Here is a 12,422-nt window from a genome sequence, read left to right as displayed (position 1 = left end):
TCACTGTATGTGGTTCTGAGTCAGTGTTATCCTGTCTGAGCAGGGCACTTATATCTATTCATTTATTTAAAAATATTCTTATACTGATTTTCAATTAAAACGTGCAGAAGTGGTTTGCAAAAATTAAAACGTCCCCTAAGTATGTTAGGGCTGGGGGCAGGGAGGGAGACAAACGTGCACACAGTAAATAGTTATTTAATAAATTAGTTAATGGAGGGAAAATAGAAAAGCTTTAACCAGCATTTGCAAAGGAATTAGAAATAGAGGCACATGTCCCAAGGACGCCCAAAAGTGCTGGGGTGGCAACAATGATATAAAAGGCTATGATTCTTGTGATAGCCTCTGCGTGGAGATGGAGTTCAATCCTAGAAGGATCAAGTCATAGCTGCCAAGTACCCCGTTTTCCCTGGGAAACCCCCGTTTTTACTTACCTTTTCCCGGTGGTCCCCTGTATCACTTCGTCTCCCGTTTTTCTCCGTTATTTTCTCCTGCCGGCGGCCATTTTCTTCTTTCCGATTTGCCCTTCTATGGGCACCAGAAATGGCCGCCTCCGGCTTCAAAAGCCGCATCTATGCATGTCCGGAAGTGCATAGACGCGACTTCCAGTGTCAGCGGCGGCCATTTTTGGTGCCCATAGATGGGCAAAACGACACCGGAAGTTGCATTGACGCACTTCCTGACATGCGTAGAAGCGACTTTCGAAGCCAGCGGCGGCCATTTTTGGTGCCCATAGAAGGGCAAAACGACACCGGAAGTTACGTCGACGCAACTTCCGGTGTCACATGGCTGCCGGTCCCGGATTCTGCAGTCCGGGACTTGGAAGGTAAGGATCAAGGTGATTCAAGCACTTGAAAAAGGCTTGACAGGGTTAAATAAATTGAAAAGTGGTCCGAAAGGTGTAAATATAGAGGTAATTTACATTAGACACAACAATTCAGAAAGATTAGAAATTTTGAGGACTCAAAATAGAGGAAGGAAGTCAATATGTGTATAGGTATAGGTATAAGTTGTTGCTGTTTTCTCCTTTTTATTGCTGTTTGTGTGTGTGTGTGTGTGTGTGTGTGTGTGCGCGTCATGTTTGTATTTTTTGGTTAGGAAGTTATGTTTGTATTCTTTGTTGTTATTTTGTATTGCATATTCAATAAAAAGAAGAAAAGAAAAGAAAAAGGCTTGACAGGGCTCCAGTCAAGTACCCAAATCTGCCACTTCCCCCTTCCCCACCCCTCGGTCCAAACACCAAACTTTGGATAATGAAGCAGAACAGAGCAGCCATGGAGTTTAAAGCTCCTAGAACCCTAGCAGAGCATTTTTCTTTCCTAGCAGGGACAATACTGGGACCTTGGGTGTTCTGAGAAATACTGCACTGTTGTAAGGAGCATTGTGGCAACCCCAGAACTATGGAAGGTCCTGTGGAACAAAAGGCTCTTTGCCTTCTCTCCATTCCCAACCCTTAAACAGGAAGTGTTAATCGGAGTGTCTGCCAGCACAAGTCATGCCTGAAGCTGCTTTATGCGAATGATCCAGTTCTCATGGTAAGAAACCACAGAAAAAACAGCTGGATCCAGTGGCATCGCAACATACAAATCCCTAGTAATTTTATTTCTTTTACTCTGGATATGTTACTCTGAAATGCTCAATACAATACGTACTCATATTCCTGTCTACTCAGAATTAAGTCCCAATGAGTTCAGAGTTGGATTTACTCCCATGTAAGCATGCTTAAGAATGCCCTATGTGTATTGTAACTCACAAGGGATAACTCTTCTGTGCTAAGTGATCTTCAATATGCTCTTAGCCATTCTTGAGTAGTGAGTCCTTTGATTGTTCTATACTACTTTTAATGGGTTAAAAATGTTTTTATATTGCTGTGCATAGTCCTGATATTTTATAAGAAAGTGGTATATAAATATTTTTATTTAAAAAATTATAGTTTTCCTTGGTTTTCCCTATATGTAAAAAAGGAATAACAATCACCATACTTATCACTGGACATTACCCATATATTATTAACCAAGGAGAGACAGAAGGGATGGAGGTTTGAGTCAGAATTGTGGCACAAAGAATCAGATCAAATGACCATCTTGTCTCATATATTGTTTCCCACAGTGTCCTAACAAATGCTTCCAGAAAAAAACTAGCGCTAATACGCCCAGGAACCTCACCAAAATGCTGGAGAGGGTGCACCACAACAGGCACATATTTCCACATGTGGTGGGGGTGCACCAAAATCCAATTATTCTGGATGACAACCATACGAGAAATATGTAAAATAACCAAGCAAACACTAGAAATAACCCCAGAACTGGCCTTACTAAACATCTTCCAAGACAATAATGCTCACCTACACCACAAAGAACTCATAACACACTTACTCACAGCAACCAGAAACATCATAACCAGACACTGGAGAGATCTGTCAGGGGTAAGCATGGACCAATGGTGCCAAATAGTATGGGAAACAGCCCTACTAGAAAAATTAACCAATAAGCTGAAACTGACACGGGGACAAATAGAAGAAGACGGCTTCACCCCGGTATGGCTCCCCTTTATCACATACACAGCCCAACAAGACAATGACAAAAATCCACCAACAGCATACAAATCAATATGGCTAACCTGATCCAAAACACCCACCCACCCCCACTCACACATGAAACAAAGACCACCACAGCCAATCACAAATGAGCAATCATATCCTAGGCCAACTCCAACATCCCTCACCACCAAAGGAACATAAGCGAACAGCAGAGAACCAGTACAAGCGACGCTGACCAAAAAAACCCCACATACATTAAATAAAATAGAAACATCGTCACCTGACCCCACCCCCACCCATCTTTCCCCCATCTACCTCTTTCCCCCTTTTCTTCCCAATGTCTCAACAAATGAAACTGATCTGTAACGAGAGACATTGCACATACTTTTGTAAATCAAGAAAATCTTAAATAAATAAATAAAAAGCTTCCAGAAAGTCCATGGGCATTTCTCATATTCCAATTTCTGGAAAACATTTCTTTAAAAATTATTCATGCGTTCATCCATCTCACACATACTTGCTCCAATGAGATCACAGAGACTTGGGAAAATGCAGTTTGGACAATACTAAAAGGCAAGACCAGATCTGAATTTCAGGCAGGCTTCAGAAAACTTCAGCAATTAGAAATTTACTTGCCTCTGCTTATTTCACAAAGGCAGATCTGCAAAGCCAGAAACAAACATCCATCTTTTTCTGATCCAGAATGTTCAGTTCCTTTCTCTTAAGAACATGGCTCACTGGGCATTCTCTGTGTTACTACAGCAAAGATTGTCAGGCAAGAAGGGTGAATTCCTTGAGGACAAACAATGGGGTAGGTTAATAATATTTCACTAGTGTAAACATAGAGCAACCAGCTACAATTTCTCATCCTGTTGCCAGTTTCTAAAACAACACAGCTAGTGACTTAAAGTTTATCTTTTGCTTATGCCCTCGGTCAAATGAGTCCAAAGAAATTACAGATTATTAAAGGTTTTGCTGTTAGATTTCTACAAATACCTGTAGGACAATCACTGTGTGGTTTTACTTCAGGCAATACCTGGACAAAACCTTAGATCCCAAGATCAGGTGATATGTCTCAAGGCAACCTTATTGGTTATGGTTGCTGTTTGATATGCAGAGCTACTCTGGGATGCTTTGAATTGTAGAAAACCAAACAAGGAAGGAGCACACTGTCTCTCTCTCTTTCACAAACACACAACCTAAGGATGGCATGCTCCAGGTGTGTATTTGTGTGTCTCTGGATGAACAGGAACAAAGGGAGCAGACAGCAGCCAAAGTTTCTGGAGGGATGGAGCAGGATGGAGCAGGGAAGGAGTGTAAGTAATAGAGGGCTGCCTCTCTAAGGGTTTGAAGTCAACCAGTGACTATGATATGGCTTTCTCTTGCAGTGTTTGTTCTGACAGTGAATCTCCACCTCTACTCTACTTGTATATGTGAAAATCAACTAAGGGACGCAGGTGGTGCTGTGGTCTAAACCACTGAGTCTCTTGGGCTTGCCAATTGCCAATCAGAAGGTCAGCAGTTTGCTCCCCCACGACAGGGTGAGCTCCCGTTGCTCTGTCCCAACTCCTGCCAACCTAGCAATTCGAAAGCATGCCAGAGCAAGTAGATAAATAGGTACCACTGCATAAACTGTTTCTGTGCACTCTGGTTTCCATCACAGTGTTCCATTGTGCCAGAAGCGGTTTAGTCATGCTGGTCACATGGCCCAGAAATGCCAGCTCCCTCGGCCTGAAAGCGAGATGAGCACTGCAACCCTATCGGCGCCTTTGACTGGACTTAAGCATCCAGGGGTCCTTTACCTTTACCTTTACCTTTACCAAATCAACTCATACTCCAAAATTACACAACCCTCAAGTGATGGGTAAATCAGTTTAGGATCATGGCACAAATGTTGGCATCTTCATGACTGAGCCAATTAGATAGATAGATAGATAGATAGATAGATAGATAGATAGATAGATAGATAGATAGATAATTTATTACGGTCGGAGACCAGCATATAAAACACACTTGGAGGTACAATCCCAAAAGGAACACAAACATTTAAAACAAAATAATAAAAAAAATCCTTCCAGCAGCACCTTAGGACTGCTATCTGCCAGCCTGACTGGAACTGGTTGCAGAGAATCAGTGGGGCTATTCCTCGGGGGAGCAGATTCAATGACAGCCATTTGTAGATTGATGTTAGGCAGATATAAGCCTCCACTCTCATCATCCCTGTTTCTAGTCTGACCCATGCATTTGAAATGCATCTGGGGACTTGTAGGAGAGCTCCAAGAAGTTTGGATTGAACTCTCTCAAAGGGGGAGAAAGCAGAGGAAGGTTGGCCCAGAAATGATCCATAGAGGAGCTGTGCCAACATTTTGGCTTTGTATAATTTTAGGGCCGCAGGAACTTGGGCTCTGAAGAATTTAAGAATACAGTTTGCAGTTTTTTCCGCAGAGCTCCCGATGGAGTGTTAATGTGAAGTTCGTTGGCTCCTGAAGCCTGTACCACCATTCCTAGGTACTTATAATTTGTGACTTGTTCTAATTTATGGCCTTGAAGTTCCCAGCTTCTAAGCTTTGGTTTTTTCCTGAAAGCGAGTATCTTAGTTTTTTTGATAATTAATTTTGAGATATTCAATTTCACAATATGCTACGAGCTTTCTTAATGCTCTTTTGAGTCCAATAGGGGTTCGAGATAGGATTACCGCATCATCGGCATATAACAGAACCGAAATATGCCAATTTGCAAGCTTCGGGGGTGGAATTCTAAGTCATTGAGTGCGGATACTAAGTTAATTTAAATAAAAATTGAATAGTAGAGGGGCCAAAAGGCACCCTTGCCTGACTCCCTTGAAGGTTTTAATGGGGTCTGTTAGGTGTCCTAGGCGGCTACCCCTGACTCTGAGAGCCGTGTTTGCGTGCAGAGCCTGAATTAAGAACAGAAGCCTTCTATCTATATAGTAGTACCCTGTAGTCTGTCCCTGCACAAATGTTGGCATCTTCATGACTGAGCCAATAATGATTTCATTTACTGCTTTATGCATGTCTATATTTTGCTTGACACTTTGCTTCCAGATCAAGAAAGCATGGCAGTCTTTGCTCCTTCCCTTATTAGTATACATGCAACTAGGTCTAAGATGAGAGAGGAGATTGGTGGCAATTGCTGTTGATCTCATAAAAGAACTAATGGCTCAGCCAAGCAGGTGGATTTAGGAGCAGTATCCCCAAGCGGTAGATTGCCCACACACAGTCTGAGACTTTCCTTTGCCCCTCAGCTTTCCAACATATGCAAATAATCCCATCCATACCAGCAAAGGGGTTCAGGAGGAGAAGCAGCCGTAGATGTATGGAACATTATTTGATAAAATAATTGTATCTCTATACAAATAAAGAACTACAGTGTGTTTTTCTGCCTCGAAAAGGATTAAGCAGTGGGAGCAATCATATCAACAAGCTCTTTCTTGTAGACATATGGGCTTCCTAAAAAGCTGTCCAATTATGAGAGCTCTGTCAAGTACATTCTACAAATCCAGGTACAATTGGCACCTAGTATGTTCTGGTTGAATGCAGCACTCATCATAATCTTGGCTTCATGTGAAACCTCATAGTAAAGCACAGTTGCTTAAACCCATGCATTTCCTTATCTTTCTCTTTCAAAAACATGTTTGTTTCCATATTTAGCTACCTCCACAATTAAATCAACAATGAAACTTATCAGATCACATCAGTATCCATGGCATGCTGTGTCTTTGTGTACCTATAGAGAGGATGAGTCATTTAGCTATTCACCAGCCATTTTTCATAAGTATTGCTCTATGCTACCTTACAGATGTCTTTGCAACATCGTGCAGAGGCGGACTTAGTGCAGCGCAAGCAGTTCCCCCATGAAGACTGGGCACTAAGCCGGGGGGGGGGCACCACAGGGTGTCACAACTATGATCTAGTGCACATGCACAATGGAAGGCAAGAGGCAGGGGGCACTGAAATTTGAAAGACCTAAGTCCATTCTGGTCTGTCTCTCATCAAAGAGTACTTGCCCCAAACTTGGACATTGCATCCAGGAATTCTTCTTGTATATACCTATTCTATTTTTCCTTGCCAACCCACACTAACAGCATTTGAGTTAAATATTCCCTGTCTTTTTTGACACTTCATAAGAACTATAGCAAATTTCTAAGCAAATGACAAAAGCTTACCCGCTCTTTTTATGTAGTCATCGTGCAGAGACCAATTTAATTGTTTATAACAAAAGTCACTCAAGTGTTAAGAAGCAGAGATGCTCCTGAGGAATAATCACATCTGGTCTGAAGCTTGATTGGGGAGAGGGACCTTATTCTGTCCTTCCATAAATGACAACTCTGTCTAAACATTTCTGAGATTTATACATGTAAGATTGTTTTAAATTTTTCATAACAAAGGCAGATTGTTTCCAAGGCTCTTACAGTCTTTGGGTGGGGAGGGACATATATTTCACCACACTGTTATATAGGGCAGGAACAAAGGAGGCTGCCATACACCAGGGCTTTGGGCCATCCAGCCTAGCACTGCCAACACTGATGGACAAAGTTTCTCCAAGGTTTCAGATGGGAACCAGAAAAAGGTATTTGTAATGTGTTCATAGTTATTCCTGACTAAGGGGTCCTGGGCAAGTTTCTTTATGAGTGGTAGAATCATTGCCCCTGATGTAATGAAGCATTAACAATGCCCTGGATCCAAACCATCAGCCCCTCTCTGCTAGATTTAATAAGCCAAGAGGGGCAAGGGTCGAGAGGGCACGTGGCTGAGCATATAGCCGCAAGCACCTTGCCCGCATCAGATGACGACATAAGATAAAGCTGATTGCACAGAACATCACCAACTCTGCAACTGAAACAACTACAGAGTTAAAGTCACTCCAATGATGAGCAACTTTATCCTCAAATTGTGTAGCCAATTTGATCACTGTGGGTCATCAATTTTTTTAAGAGGACAACTCCCCCACAGTGGAAGTTAGCAGCCCCCAGACTGTTCAAAATAACCCTGCTGGTTGACTACTAGAAGATGCAATGCAAGCTGCAAAATGAGCCTTCTTCACAGGTAACACTGCCACATGGTAGGTATGATTATGTGTGCTAACCGGGGTTCAGTCGATTTCAGCATGAGACCACATACGCTCTAGTTTTTGTCTGGCTTGCTTCATAGCCCAATGCCCCCCACCCTCCAAATACCAAGCAGCTACTCAGGCTCCACAATGCTGCAGAGGATGCTCAGGAGTGTTCATGTTAACATCCCACTTCATCTATCCATTCCATTGTGAAACCGGGGCTTCAACAGAATCACCAGGTTTCTCCGATGAAAAACCACCCAGAGGCTTCAGGAACACATCATATTCCTAGTTACAGGTAGGTAGCCGTGTTGGTCTGACATAGTCAAAACAAAATAAAATAAAATCCTTCCAGTAGCACCTTAGAGACCAACTAAGTTAGTCATAGGTATGAGCTTTCGTGTCTGAAGAAGTGTGCCTGCACACGAAAGCTCATACCTATGACTAACTTAGTTGGTCTCTAAGGTGCTACTGGAAGGATTTTTTTTATTTTGTTTTGACATCATATTCCATCGGTCTCCGAGGTCAGGCTGTCTGAACGGGTCTGAACCCTGACAAGGGAGTGCATTGCACACACACACCCTACCCTCAGTTCATCCCAAATCACTCAAGGTAAAGACTACATTGAGGATGTCCAATGATCAATTATATGGGGCAATCCCATAGTTCTCATGAAAGCCATGGAATTCCGTGCTGGCTAGCCTCCACATGGATGTTGAAGTCACCTAGAACTATTGTCCTGAGGTTTTCCAACACCAGACTAGAGATCATCCTAGCCAGCTTGGACTGGTTGCTGCTGGGCAACAGAGGAGTCAACAGAGCAGCAGCACCTGCAGCCTGTCTCTTTGACCCAAAACCAGGTGCCCCTGAACCCATCCCATGCTTAAGAGGTTTTCTGGTAAAAGAGATGATGCATCTATGGCCAATAGCAATACACACACCCTCAACCCCTGCATTTATCAAATGGAAACCCAGCACAGCTGTCTGCCTGCATGCTTTCAATCAGGGTTGGCCCCTCCGAATGTTCCTGGACTATAACTCCCATCATCCCTGGCTATTTGCTATGCTGGCCAAGGCCATTGGGACCAAGATGCCTTAGCAACATCTGGAGTGCCCAAGCTCACCATCCCTGCCTTAGATCCATCACCTCATTTGTCTCCTGACTGGTGGAAAATGTGTCATCGTAGGCATTTATGTATTTGAATAGTACCATTTGGAGATTTTTCTTCCTTCTCCGCAGGCATGGTGCTTGAGCCACAGCCCCTTCTGTTCCTTCCTCGCCCCCTCAGCACTGAGTCACAGTAAGATCCTGTACCCTTTCCTACAAATTGGTTTGTTTTGGCTAGAACTGGGTGGACACATATGTTGCCACCTGCTGCAAGTTCTTAACTCCGCAACAGCTTGGTTTTTGATCTCTGAACAATTTGTTCGGTGGGGAAGGTAGAAGCTGCAGGCAGTGGGGTGCTCTGTGCTGCTCTCGATACTGAGCAACAGTAGGGCTCTTTTTCCCAGATAAATAACTACCAACTGTGGTCTAATACTAGACATCGATCTTGTACACATAGTAGGTTTTGTATTGGAGATGCTGAAGGATGTTGCCAGTAATTCTTACTTTCTTACCTGCTGCTTTCCATGGATGACTGACCCTGCTGCCCAGACACCATTTCCCCCCCTGGCTGTCTAAAGGATATCTGCATATATAGTAGGGGCCCATTGCTCAAAGGATGCTGTGCTATAGGAACAGAGGAAGCTTATACCAGTGGTCCTCAACCTTGGGCCTCCAGATGTTTTGAGACTACAATTCCCATCATCCCTGATCACTGGTCCTGCTAGCTAGGGATCATGGGAGTTGTAGGCCAAAAACATCTGGAGGTCCAAGGTTGAGGACCACTGGCTTATACCATAACAGATCATTGGTCCATCCTGTTGAGTACAGTGGTACCTTGGTCCTCAAACTTAATTCATTTCAGGAGTCTGTTCCACTCCCAAAATGGTTCGAAAACCAAGGTGCAGCTTCCAATTGGCTGCCAGAGCTTCCTGCACTCAATCGGAAGCCGCGGAAGCCACGTTGGACGTTCGGCTTCCGAAAAATGTTTGCAAACCAGAACAGTCACTTCTGGGTTTGCAACGTTCGGGAGCTGATTTGTTCGGGAGCTAAGCTGTTCAGGAGCCAAGGTACCACTGTACTTTCCTCACTGATGGGCAGCAATTCTCCATGGTTTCAGACAAAGGACATTCCCAACCCTACCCCGAGATGCTGAGAATTGAACCTAGAGCCTTCTGCGTGCAAAGCCACTGAGTTACAGTTCCTTTATAGTTCAGAGGTCATGTGCCCATATGCAATTTCCAGGCAAATTATGATGTGCAGCGTAAATTAATAACGCAGAGTCTTCTTCAGTAAAAGAATAAAAGCTTTACTGAGTTAAAGTAAACTTGTTTGCAAATAACAGCATAGTGAACAGAAGATTAAATTAGCTTCAGAGCATACACAGAGTTATGAAGTATCTTCAGCCACTGAACTGATTCTGCCCACCCAATGCTTAGCCCTTGGATCTTTTGGAATGAGAAGAACTATAAAAGGGTTTCTGTTCCAGCTGTTTCTTGCTTGAGCAACATTATTTTCCAGAGCTCTGGTGTGCTCCTGTATTCTCAGTTATTCTGCAATCCTGAGTTCCTGCCTCCCAATTCGCCCTGGCATACTCATTGGCCGAGCTTTTTATTTACTTATTTGCTTATATCCTGCTTTTCTCATCTTGGGACTCAGCTACACAGCTGCAAATAAGTGTGTTGTAAAATGCAATATACAATGTGACACTAGATGGCGACAGTGAGCTATGGCAAATTAAATGTATTTTTCAAAAAAAAAAGCATTTTCACAGCATATATATATATATATATATATATATATATATATATATATATGCATGTGTAGATTCCACCTTGGTCTCAAAGTGGCTTACAATGATTAAAATATGTAATTTTATAACATAGATTAAAGGTAGCTTAAGCTCAGAGACCGTGCCTGGCCCAAGATGGTACCATGAGCTTCATGGCCAAGTGGAGACTGGCCCACCACTTTATTCCATATTCCAGAAAGCAGGCCTATAAGTAAATAAACTGGAGGAAGTTAGCTTTTGTGTCAATGGCTAAAGGTAAAGGGACCCCTGACCATTAGGTCCAGTTGTGACCGACTCTGGGGTTGCGCGCTCATCTCGCATTATTGGCCGAGGGAGCCGGCGTATAGCTTCCAGGTCATGTGGCCAGCATGACAAAGCCGCTTCTGGCAAACCAGAGCAGCACATGGAAACACCGTTTACCTTCCCACTGTAGTGGTTCCTATTTATTTACTTGCATTTTGACGTGCTTTCGAACTGCTAGGTTGGCAGGAGCTGGGACCAAGCAACAGGAGCTCACCCCGTCACAGGGATTCGAACTGCCGACCTTCTGATCAGCAAGCCCTAGGCTCAGTGGTTTAACCACAGCGCCACCTGGGTCCCTGTTGTGTGAATGGCTACTAGCCACAATCTCTATGTTCTACCTCCACTGCCAGAGGAAGTGTGCCTCTGAATGCCAGTTGCTGAGAGTCACAAATAGTGAGAGTGCTGTTGTGCTCAGGTCCTGTTTGGAGGCTTCCCACAAGCATCTCGTTGGCCACTGTGAGCACAGGATTCTGGACTAGATGGGCCACTGGACAGATCCAGCAAGACTCTTCTTCTGCTTTTAGTTTTATTCATTAAGAGTTTAATGTTTGCTTCCTCCCATCTGGCTTCATGGTAGAATTGGGAGTTTGAACCAAACTCTCTCTGGCAGAAGTTGAGCACTCTGCTCACTTCACTACAGTCGCTCCTTTCATATTCAACTATTTTAACAACCTTCAATATTTTACTTTAGGATCAGACAAGCTTCACTGAATTGCCTTGCCAGATATATGCAATATCTGTTTTTAAAAAAGGAAGAAAAGGGAGACCTGTCTGGGAAATGTAAATTGCAAATCCCAAAGGTAGGCTCTGATATGAAGAATGAGGAAATTGCTTTCTCTATTTTGGCATGACCTTTTCTTCCCCTTGCATGAATTCTATGGGGGGTTTTTTTAAGGGGGGAAAATGAATCTCGTTTTATTCAAACAGGAAGCAACTGAAGCCTGTATGGAGCTCCTGGAAGTATTTAAATATGTATAGAGAAAGCAGTGAAAAGCACAAGGATTTTAAGAATAGGGTTCTGTTCCTTCACTATGAAATCTAGTCTTCTCCGACCCTGAGTTGTTGTTTTATTTAAAAAACCAGTTTATTCATTTATCAGCACACTGTGTCAGTTATGAAGGAGTCTGTAGGACTGTAGGATTTAAAACGGGGGCCATGTTGTTTCCCTGCTCCCACCTCAGCCATATTAAAAGGGTTAACAATAAATGGTCATAAATAAATGGCAGATTCTCTTAAAAGTTGCACCGGAGTTATTTAATTCCTTGCCACCAAGTTCTATTCACAACTTTCCCTATTCATGCAGTTATTTGAATCACAGCAGAAGTTCAGGGTCAGTGGCGAAAAAGTCACTGCTGTTGCTTAACTGTCTCCTGACTCAACCCATTTGCTGCAGGATTATCTAAGGGGATTATGGGAGGAAAGAAGGTGTGCGAAGCATGAACAAAAAGTAAACCTTAAATAGTTGTCTGGAAGCTGTTAATGCAGAGGACAACCCCAATGGGAATGTATCTCCAATGGGAGGGAGTTGTATATTAGGGTGCCAAGATGAAAGAAGAAAAAGGCCTTATCTATGCTGTCATAAACTGAATTTCAGCCATTGATGGAACTGCAAA

This window comes from Zootoca vivipara, chromosome 3 (genome assembly GCF_963506605.1).
Source record: "Zootoca vivipara chromosome 3, rZooViv1.1, whole genome shotgun sequence".
Taxonomy (NCBI): Eukaryota; Metazoa; Chordata; class Lepidosauria; order Squamata; family Lacertidae; genus Zootoca; species Zootoca vivipara.
This window is presented reverse-complemented; position numbering follows the sequence as displayed.